The sequence below is a fragment of the Pipra filicauda genome, unplaced genomic scaffold (genome assembly GCF_003945595.2).
Source record: "Pipra filicauda isolate LSUMZ 115617 unplaced genomic scaffold, ASM394559v2 scaffold454_size905958_pilon, whole genome shotgun sequence".
Lineage (NCBI taxonomy): Eukaryota > Metazoa > Chordata > Aves > Passeriformes > Pipridae > Pipra > Pipra filicauda.
In genome coordinates, this window is record NW_024104592.1 from 870,105 (window position 1) to 879,996 (window position 9,892).

The 9,892-nt window shown below is 36.0% G+C and overlaps 1 long non-coding RNA gene across 1 annotated transcript; it reads right to left on the reverse strand.

Annotated features, from left to right (window-relative positions):
• Positions 1-1,438: 1,438 nt before the first annotated feature.
• On the reverse strand, positions 1,439-5,348 carry LOC120324195. The gene is made up of 3 exons (XR_005565308.1): positions 4,600-5,348; positions 2,941-3,002; positions 1,439-1,656 (listed from the first exon to the last, which is right to left on the reverse strand). It is a non-coding gene; the product is annotated as an uncharacterized LOC120324195 (long non-coding RNA).
• Between the last annotated feature and the right edge of the window lie 4,544 nt (positions 5,349-9,892).

Here is a 9,892-nt window from a genome sequence, read left to right on the forward strand (position 1 = left end):
TATAATTAGGGTATAATTTACATTTCATCATTAGGCAGCTGCATACCTTCTGGAATCAAAGTCTTTCACTGATATGTAGAATAACTTTAACTGATATTTATAATAATACCAGCTTTCTTCAGCTTTCCTGAGAAATACCTATTACTTGTTTTCAGTTTTTCTGCTTGATTTCGTCTGATACATTTTATAATGTACTTGGTTATCAAAGAGGGACTACATTGGGATTTTCTCACTCCGAAGGCAACTTAAAAATCTCCAGACATATTCTCTACTGCTCTTTCAACACAACCCAGTAGATGAATTCACTGTTTCAGGAAGATAGAGTCCTAACCTGACTCTGGCTTAGTGCAGCCAGCAGTCTGACTATTAAATTAAGCATTACACTATACACAGAGGATTTGGGACTTTCCATTTTTCCACAACTCTTGGTTAGATGGTTGGCCATCAGAGTGTCACTTAGCTGCATAGTACCATTGTTTTTTGATGTTCTTTTTTTTTGATTGGAAAACCTGTAGAGGCCTCCTGCTAGAGGTAGTTATTTTTGGCTTACCATAAGGAAAGCGGAGATATTTTCTTAATTCTCTGAAGAATCAATTAATCAGAGAAGAGGCATTCCACTGGGAATAATAAGGTTTCTTAAGGAATCTCTTTGACTGAGTCTTCTGAATGTTGTCCTGATTTTCAAGACGGCAAGAAAGAGGGCCCCAGAAACTACAGGCTTGTCAATCTTATGTCAGTGCCTGGTAAAGTTATGGAGAAGATTATTCTGGGAAATACTGAAAAACACCTGAAAGACAACACAGTCATTGGTCCCAACCAGCACGGCTTCATGAGAAGAAAGTTCTGCTTATCAAACCTGATTTCCTTTCATGACAAAGTAACCCACCAAGTTGATCAAGGGAAGCCGGTTGATGTAATCTTTTTGGATTTCAGTAAAGCTTTCAATACTGTCTCTCACAGGAATCTTCTGGACAAAATGTCCAACCCACATCTGGATAAACACATCATGTGATGGGTGAGCAATTGGCTCACGGGTGGAGCACAGAGGGTAACAGCGAATGGGGTAACATCAGACTGGTGACCTGTCACTAGTGGGGTTCCACAGGGCTCCATTCAAAGGAGTTGTTTCAGTGGATCCCAAAAGTCACAAAGTTTAAAAGCTGAAGAAATCTTCTCTTCATCCCCTCCCCAGTTTGAATCATAACTGAAAGCTATAATTTTTCCAGGACAGCAAAGATGGATGGTTATCAAGGAATTGGAGATTGTGATTATAGGATTTGGATGTTACAAGAGTACGCATTTTTTACTCTTTACTCAGATAAAAGATTAAAAAGTCCTTTAAGTATCATTAAAAAAATCCCAAACACACAAAAAGGTATCTTTGAGAAAGGATACAAGCAGGAAAAAATCTATTATGAAATAATAAGTTTCTCTCTGAGCTGTTGTTAGAATTTCAAGACAAACAACTATGTTATATGCTAGCTTCATACTATATAACTTCATTAGTGTCACATGATTAAGTACATGTAATTGATTATAAAAATTCTGCTTCCTTGTTTCAACAGTTAGTGCTGTCACTGTGTACAAACAGGCTTTGAAATCTTTCTTCTTTGAGGATTCCGTCATGTTTAATCTCAGGAATAGTAACAGCTACACCTAAAAATAATAGTAATATCATAAGGGTCAAAAAATCAGCAAAACAGAGCTGCACAGTACATTAAAACAAAAACAACAAAAATAATTACAGAGACCACTGCACCATGGTTGTGAACAGGAAGACAGCACCATCTTTTAAAAATGTACTATAGGATTATGAAAATTCTTTTTTTGATGTTTCACCAAATACAGAAACAAAATAAATTCATTTTTAAAAGGTATAGAAGACATTGCCATTTGCAATGGCAATGGCAATGTCTACACTTCCATAGATAGGATTCAGCCTGAATCTGTTGGGCTTCAGGATAACCAAAAAAATGCCTCCATGTTTGGATAGATTACACAGAACTCTCACATTGTGGAAATATTTCTCACCTTCTAGACAATATGAGCGATTAGTCTGATAGAGAATACTGAACAAAGGAGATGAATGATACACTCCGGTGTGACTGTCTCTCTAATATATACATAGCTGGTATATTTTATGATACATTCCCTCTACAGCATTGCATAAGTCAAATACAACTCACTAGTAGTGAAGAATCACTAAAGGAATCAGACTTAAGTGGTCTTAAGGAAAGAAGATTTAGGGTCAGTGATTGCCACCAGTGTTAACAATTACCATTATCTCCTTGCTTGATGAAACAACTGCATTCCTTGCTCTGAAAGCTCACCCTTTAAAAATAAAACTTGAACTTCACAAAATTTATGAAACAATTATTTAATATCAACAAATTGGAATTTCCACTAATAGTCCTCAGGATGAGTTTCATATTAACATAAGATATGTTTTTAAACAGAAATACTGCTTCTTTAATTAATCACAGAGGGCATCGCTTTATTTCAGAACTCAGAAATCTCAGTCTCAAATAAAACCACAATATTCAGTCATTTTGTTCTACAGTGAAAATTTGAAAATAAATCTCACACCTATAATTATACAGAATAACCTTATTATCTGTTTATATACATTTAAAATGGCTCAAGTTAGTGACTGCTGATTTGTTCTCTGCTGAGAAACTGCTGTTTCAGTTTCATCTTGTAATCTTAAGGATCTTTTTTATACTTAACACACAATTCCCTGGATAATTCCCCTAAACATAATAGGCAAGAATCTCATCGGGGATAAAAGCAAAAAGCACAGGTTTATTGAAGCAAGAAGAGTGCTTAGTTTCCTAATCACTGACAGTAGCATGCACTGCTCTCAGATGATAAGGTAGCTGATAGGACCATCTTCCCATCTGAATCAATGAAATTTTATTCTGGTACTCTTGTACTATTCACCTTCAAATCTCTTCTGATCTCACTGAATTAGAATAAATAGTCAGCTCACATGGTAGCCACTTCTGTAACAAAACGTAGAAGATAAGAAAAATACCATAGATTTGCAAATCAAAAAGCTTATGCGGAAATAGCACTGTCTATATTTCATGATTTTTTTAAAAAACTATAGTAAGTAGTTGATTTTATAAATACGTACACTGTAACAATATCTGATGTTTAGGGGGTAAGACGATTGTTAATTTTAAAGTTATGTATTTTCATTTTCTGTAGCTCTGATATACAATAAATAACACTATCAGATGTGGGAAAAATTAAATGAAACTTTCAATTTATCTTCTGCATTTTCTTCACCTATCTTCTATTTCTCACAGTAGAATAAATTTACATTGCTGATTTTTCTTCCCTTTCTTACCTTTACCCTTACTTGGTTAGCTTGAAAGTTGGAAGCTAAAAGATAACAAAATCTAATGCAAACTATCCCCATTTTGGCTAATAATTTTTTACTTTTCCGTGAATCTTCAGCATTTTTTTACTCAGGAGTCAGCACAGAGCTGAGATAGTGTCATGATTTAACCTCAGTCAGCAACTAAGCATCACCCAGTTGCTCACTCACCACCTGCTGACCAACAACCAGCTTGTCCCCAAGCAGTAATTAGCTTCTCCAGACCAACTCCCCCCAGTTTATAAACTGAGCATAATATTCGATGGTATGGAATGTCTCTTTGGCCAGATCAGGTCAGCTGTCCTGGCCACGCTCCCCCCCAGTTCCTTGGCAGAGTATGGGAACCTGAAAAGTCTTTGATTTAGGGCAAGAACTACTCATCAACAGCCAGGACATCAGTGTGTTATCAACATTATTCTCATACTCAATACAGATCACAGCACTGTACCAGCTACTACACAGAAAATTCACTCTATCCCAGCTGAAACCAGGAGAGGTAGGTATGGCAGAACAGGAACAAAATGTGATAACAGTAAATGTCTTAGAGAAATTGTTAGTGATTTTTCAATGTAACTATTTCTGAACCCATGGAGGTTGTTCCATTCCCTACCGACTGTAGTAAAAAAAAAAATCTTAACTATTATCTTGAGATCACTGTTGTGCAGCTATTGCACTTGCTGTTGCAGTTCAAATAGTATTGTTGTCCTATTGTATAATTAATTACCATTGTTATGTGATTAACATTGTTGTGTGAAGGAAAAATATATATTGTTGCCCTTTCTCCTTATTTGTTGTTGTTTCACAGTCCTCTTTTCCCCCTGACCTGCTATTTCAATGGTAAGATTGGTCTAGAAAAAAAAGTGCAGCAGAGATTGTCCTTCTATGCCTGTTATCAGTAACTTCATTGCATGTTGTAACACACAAATCATAGAATCATAGTCATAGAATCTTAGAATCAACCAGGTTGGAAAAGATCTGAGATCAGCAAGTCCAACCCTTGATCCAACACTGCCATGGTTACTAGACCATGGCACTAAGTGCCAGATGTTACATTAATCATACAAAATTCCTGAAAGCTGAGACCAGTATCAATGCTCATCATACATTTCACTATTCCCACTGCTTAGCCACCAGGATAGAGTTATCTTCTCAGTCATCTCTCCCATCTTTCCCTTTATTCCCAGAAACAATGAAGTAGGAATAGGAAACTACCTTACCTGAGCTAACTTGGTGGTCTCTTGAGAACAATATTTTTTTTCCAGAACTGGAGAAAAATTAAACCAAAGGACTGCACCGGTCACTAAAAGGGCATTGTCTTTCTCTTCCTCAGTCCATATCAAAAAAAGCAACAAATGTTCTTGAAGAAAGGCCATCGTACAACATTGTTCAAGGTGGGATAGAAGAGAGAGAGGTTTCTGCTGTGCAGATCACAGCATAGGAATCTCAAAAGCAACACAGTGATCAAAGTAAAAGATTAAGACCGGGAAAATTAAAAAACAAGTACATGTAAGATAGAAAGACTGCAGAATAATGGAATCCTCCTTATAATACTTATACATCTGTTACTGCACTGATTTTTAGTTTATCAGAAATGAAGAAACCTCATTACATGCACAGACTCTGAAAGAAGAAAAGAAAGAACTTGTGGAGACTGCTTTCCCATACGAGAATCGTAAGGAAAAAATCTATTGAATTTGATAAGAGGAGCATCCTAATAACTATAGCACTAATATTAGATATCTTTCAAACCTCCCATGCTATCATTTCTACCTCTCTCTATTATTAGATTGTCTGTTGTTAATGAGAGATTAAGAATTAGTCATTTTATGTAAGAACTCTGAAACTTTGAAATCAAGAAAATTTTTTGTGCAAGCCTTCTAAAATTATAAGTCTCCTAAAAGTAATTTCTAGTAATATCACTGGAATGAAGTATAAATAAAGTTGAAATATCCAAACCTCTGAATAGTTAAGGCATTAATTATCAAGAAAGTTATAAGAAAAATGAGGCTGAAATTTCTGAAAGGACACTACCCACTTAACTACTATTTCCCTGTAACAGTAATTAATTATTTAGATATTTTCAGATATGCAGCATTGGATTATACTAATCAGATTCTACAGTTTTTCCTGTAGGACTGTTTATTTCTCATCATGACAGTCAAATTCAAGATCCCAAGTTGACCTCTACTTGAGCTTATTCTAGGGAATCAGATCCTTTATTTTAAAAAGTCTGGGTGCTATTAACTGAGATGACAATACTTTCATGAGCCATTTTATCTGAAAAATTCTTAGATAGATTTAAAGGTGTTCAAAATATAAAGACCCTAGCAATGCATAAAGGAGTTCAAAATATAATGCATTAAGTTCCTAGAGTTTCACTACTAATATTGTTTTTTCGATAGTTTTAAGAGTATCTTTATTCCTTACCTGTAGTTGAAGGTATGGAATTACCTTCCCATGATTCCAAGAATAGATAAAGTTGGAAGGGACCCATGAAGAGTTATCTTGTCCAATCCTCTTCATTACAGAAAAAATTTCTGTTATTGAATACCATGCTATTTGGAGACCAAGTGAATCCAATCCAATTGACTGGTTGCTACATAAAAGGAATATATTTGATTATTGTACCTAAGGTTAAATACAGAAAATAAAGTAAGGAAAAAAAAGTAAAATATGAAAATGTAATCTGAATAGAAAACTCCACTATTATATGAGCACCCTAAAAATTATAGAATTATAAAATGTCTGTTTTACTAATGAAGGTAATATAGATATTTAAATATAAATAACATTGTTCCAATACAGACTCCTGAGGGACACCACTTGTCACTGATGTCCATCGGGACACTGAGCCACTGACAACTACCCTCTGAATGTGATCATCCAACCAACTCTTCATCCAACAAAAAGTCCACCCGCAAAATCCTTTTTTCTCCAATTTTGAGAGAAGGATGTGGGGGAAGGATTGTGTTGAAGGCCTTACAGAATTCCAGATACATGAAAACTGTAGCCCTTCCCATGTCCACCTATATAGTCACTTCACTGTAGAAGTCAGACAGGACTTGCCCTTGGTGAAGACATGTTGGCTGTCTCAAATCACCTCCCTCAAATCACCTCTATTCTCCTTAGTACAGCTTCTAGGAGAATCTGTTCCTTGATCTTCCCAGGCACAGAGGTGAGTTTGACAGTTAGTTCCCATGGTTCTCCTTTCTACCCTTTTATAAATGGTATAATGTTAAGCTTTTTCCAGTTACTGGGGACTTCACCTGAATGCCATAACTTTTCAAATATAGAGTGGCTTGGCAACTACATCAAGGAGGTATGCTTTCTTTGACCTTCCTCTATTGGATTATATACCTGCAGAAGTCCTTGTCATCCTTTGCATTTCTCCCTAAGTTCAGCTCCAGCATCGCCTTAGTCTTCCCTCCTTGAGAATAGCTGGGGAACTACAGACTGGTAAGCCTTACCTCTGTCTGGGAAGATCATGGAGCTGATCCTCCTAGAAGACATGCTAAAGCACATAAAAGACAAGGATGTGATTTGAGGCAGCCAGGACAGCTTTGCTAAGTCAAATTGTTCCTGACCAATCTGATGGCCTTCTATGATGGAGTGACTACAATGGTTGTCAAGATATGACTGACCGATGTCATTTAACTAGATTTCTGTAAGGCCTTTGACACAGTTCCACATCACATCTGTATCTCCAAACTGGAGAGACGTGGATTTGAAGAGTGGGCTATCTGTTTGATAAGGAATTGGCTGGCTGTATGCAAACAGAGCTCTGGTCAATGACTCTATGTCCAGATGGAGACTGATGAAAAGTGATATCTCTCAGGGCTCTGTCTTGGGACCAGTGCTCTCGAATATCTTTATCAAGGACATAGCAAGGTCGAGTGCCCCTCTCAGCAAGTTTGCAGATGACACAGAGGTGAGAGGTGCTGGTGACACAAGAGAAGGGAGGGATGCCATCCAGAGCTCCAGAGCAACCTGGACAAGTTTGAGAAGTGAGTGCACAAGAACCACAGTGTTTGGTCTTTTGTTTTTTGGTGTTAGGTTTTTTTTTTGAGGGGGGGTTGGGGTTTTTTTTGGTGTATGTGTTTTTTTGTTGTTTGTTTGCTTGATTGTCTGTTTTTCTTTAATACCAATATACTAGTTTTAATAAATCTAAATAATAAAAAATAAACATAATGCACAAATGATGTTTTGGCTAATCATTGGCTTAAGTGACATTTTTTACATCTTTTCATTTTCATTTATTTAAATTCTAATACCAGCTGTAGTTGTAGTAATTAGATTGAATTTTGAATTGTCACTACCTCCACAGTCAATTTTCACTACCCTTACTCCCTATATCAATTCACAAGGAGCACAGAGGGTAGCATAAAAAAAGCCATAGTTTTCTTCAAAAGAAGGCAATTAACAAATCTCATTTAGTGTTAATTGCAACAGCAGTTCTCATCATAGTTTAATCAACACCTTGCTAAAACAAACTAAAAGAAAGAAAAAGACAGACATTGATTTCATTCACAGTCAGAACTGTATTGACACATTTCAAACACTGAACATCTCACATTCCCAAAGGCTGGAGTGGTTACTGTCCATACAAATTGTTCTACAAAACTCAGAGGCTCTAGCCTTAGGAAAATAAGGACATATCTGATATGTATTCTCTCAAGACACTAAGGAACATGTTGCACCGAATTCCCTCCAATGGTATATTTTTGGAACATATTCCACTGTCCTAGCTACAGATTTTGTCCTCATGTACAGATTCATTTTATCTCTCTAGGTAAAATCAGGTAATCACATATTTCTCCATGTTAATCCAGAAGGTCAATACAGTTTCTTGTGGAAGAATAATTTGCCAGAAGAGGCAAATAAAAGTCTACTGTGTCATAGTTAACACAGTATGGATCAGAATGACATGTGACAGAATAATCAAAAATTGTATTTGGTTAAAAAACCCAGTCACATGAATCCATAGATGTCACCCTAGTGTTTGCACTCAGTTTTAAATTCAACCCCACATGGCACTGCTTTTCTGCTTCTTAGAATCCTAAACTACTGCAACATGCTGTTATCTGCCCAATCTGCTCAGTTCAGCAACCCTTTATTCCATACAGAGAATCTTTTTCGTTATGTGTTGTTCCCACACTTCTTTTATTACTACATCAAGAAGAGAGAGTACCCACAACAGTAAATGTTGGCAGATTTTTTTCTAGATTAAATTAGTGGGTAACTCATTCAAGCTCATTTCACTTTCTGTGTCTATGTTTTTCTTTCCTTGTATGTTCATTATATATTGAAGGTGGGGACAACAGCTTTTAGGATAAAGAGAATTTATCTCCTCTTCCTGTCGTGGTAGCCATAGCCACACCCCAAAAACATCAGCACCACAAACAGCGCACAACACAAGGCCAACCTGCCCTCATGATCAAGCTGTGTTATAGCACCTAGACAATAGTGAAAATCTAGATAATAAAAATGTGAAAGAATTCTTTTTGTGAATCAGTAATAAATCCTTATATGTTCCTTGCAGATGTGAAATCTTTGAACAGATCTGTGTTAGAGCAGATCCATGGAGTTTACTCATATAATTCTCTGTAGAAAGTTTATGCAAAACCAAATTTCAGAGACTTAGAAAGAGTTTATGCTGATCAGCAGCATTATTTCCTGACATTGTGGGAAGCAACATGTCATGTCAGCACTTTTAAAGAAATGCTGAAGACCATCCGTGTTTATCAAACTGCATAATTAGCAATTTGTGTCCACTGGTGCATCACTGTGAAGGAAATCTCAAATTACACGGACATTCCATTGTGAAATGGGTATAAAAAGACTTCAACGACAGTATTTATGGATTCTTTTTATAGAGTTAGTCTAGAACAGGGATACAGGTAATTAAGAAAATATAAATATATGGCTGTGCTAAAGTCTTTTCTACTCATCTAATATTTCGAACTACCTTGTTCATAAATTTCAGTCAAAATAAAAGCACTACCTTGAAGAAATTTTCAAAAAAAAAATGGTCAGTATCTGAAAAATGAAACTAATATCTTTATTTTAGTACTACTCATTCAAATCATGCGTTATACTAGGCCATCCAGTAATACTAAAAACTAACAAGATGCTTATCTTGTATCCCAAATGGAAAATTATGTTAATAGATATTGTAGAGATTCAAACAGAGAAGCCAATGAAGCTTGAGACTCCTAATTGAAATTTGTAAATACCTTAGATCAATTTATATATTTTTTCTTTGAACATAACTTGTAGGAGCAGAGATAATTGCATTTTTCAAGAGCTTGAGCTCTAATGATGCTTATACCAACATAATTTTAATCTAAATCTTTTGCTGCATTTGGGATGAATTTTATTGTTGTTGTTGTTTAAACCATTAAATGTCTTCCTATGCTGTAAAGGAGATTCCACCAACAACTAACTTCCCTCTCTGTGTGACTCCTACCTTGAAAGAAAATTTGTAGCTTGTGGGTCCATTGGCCAGTTCTT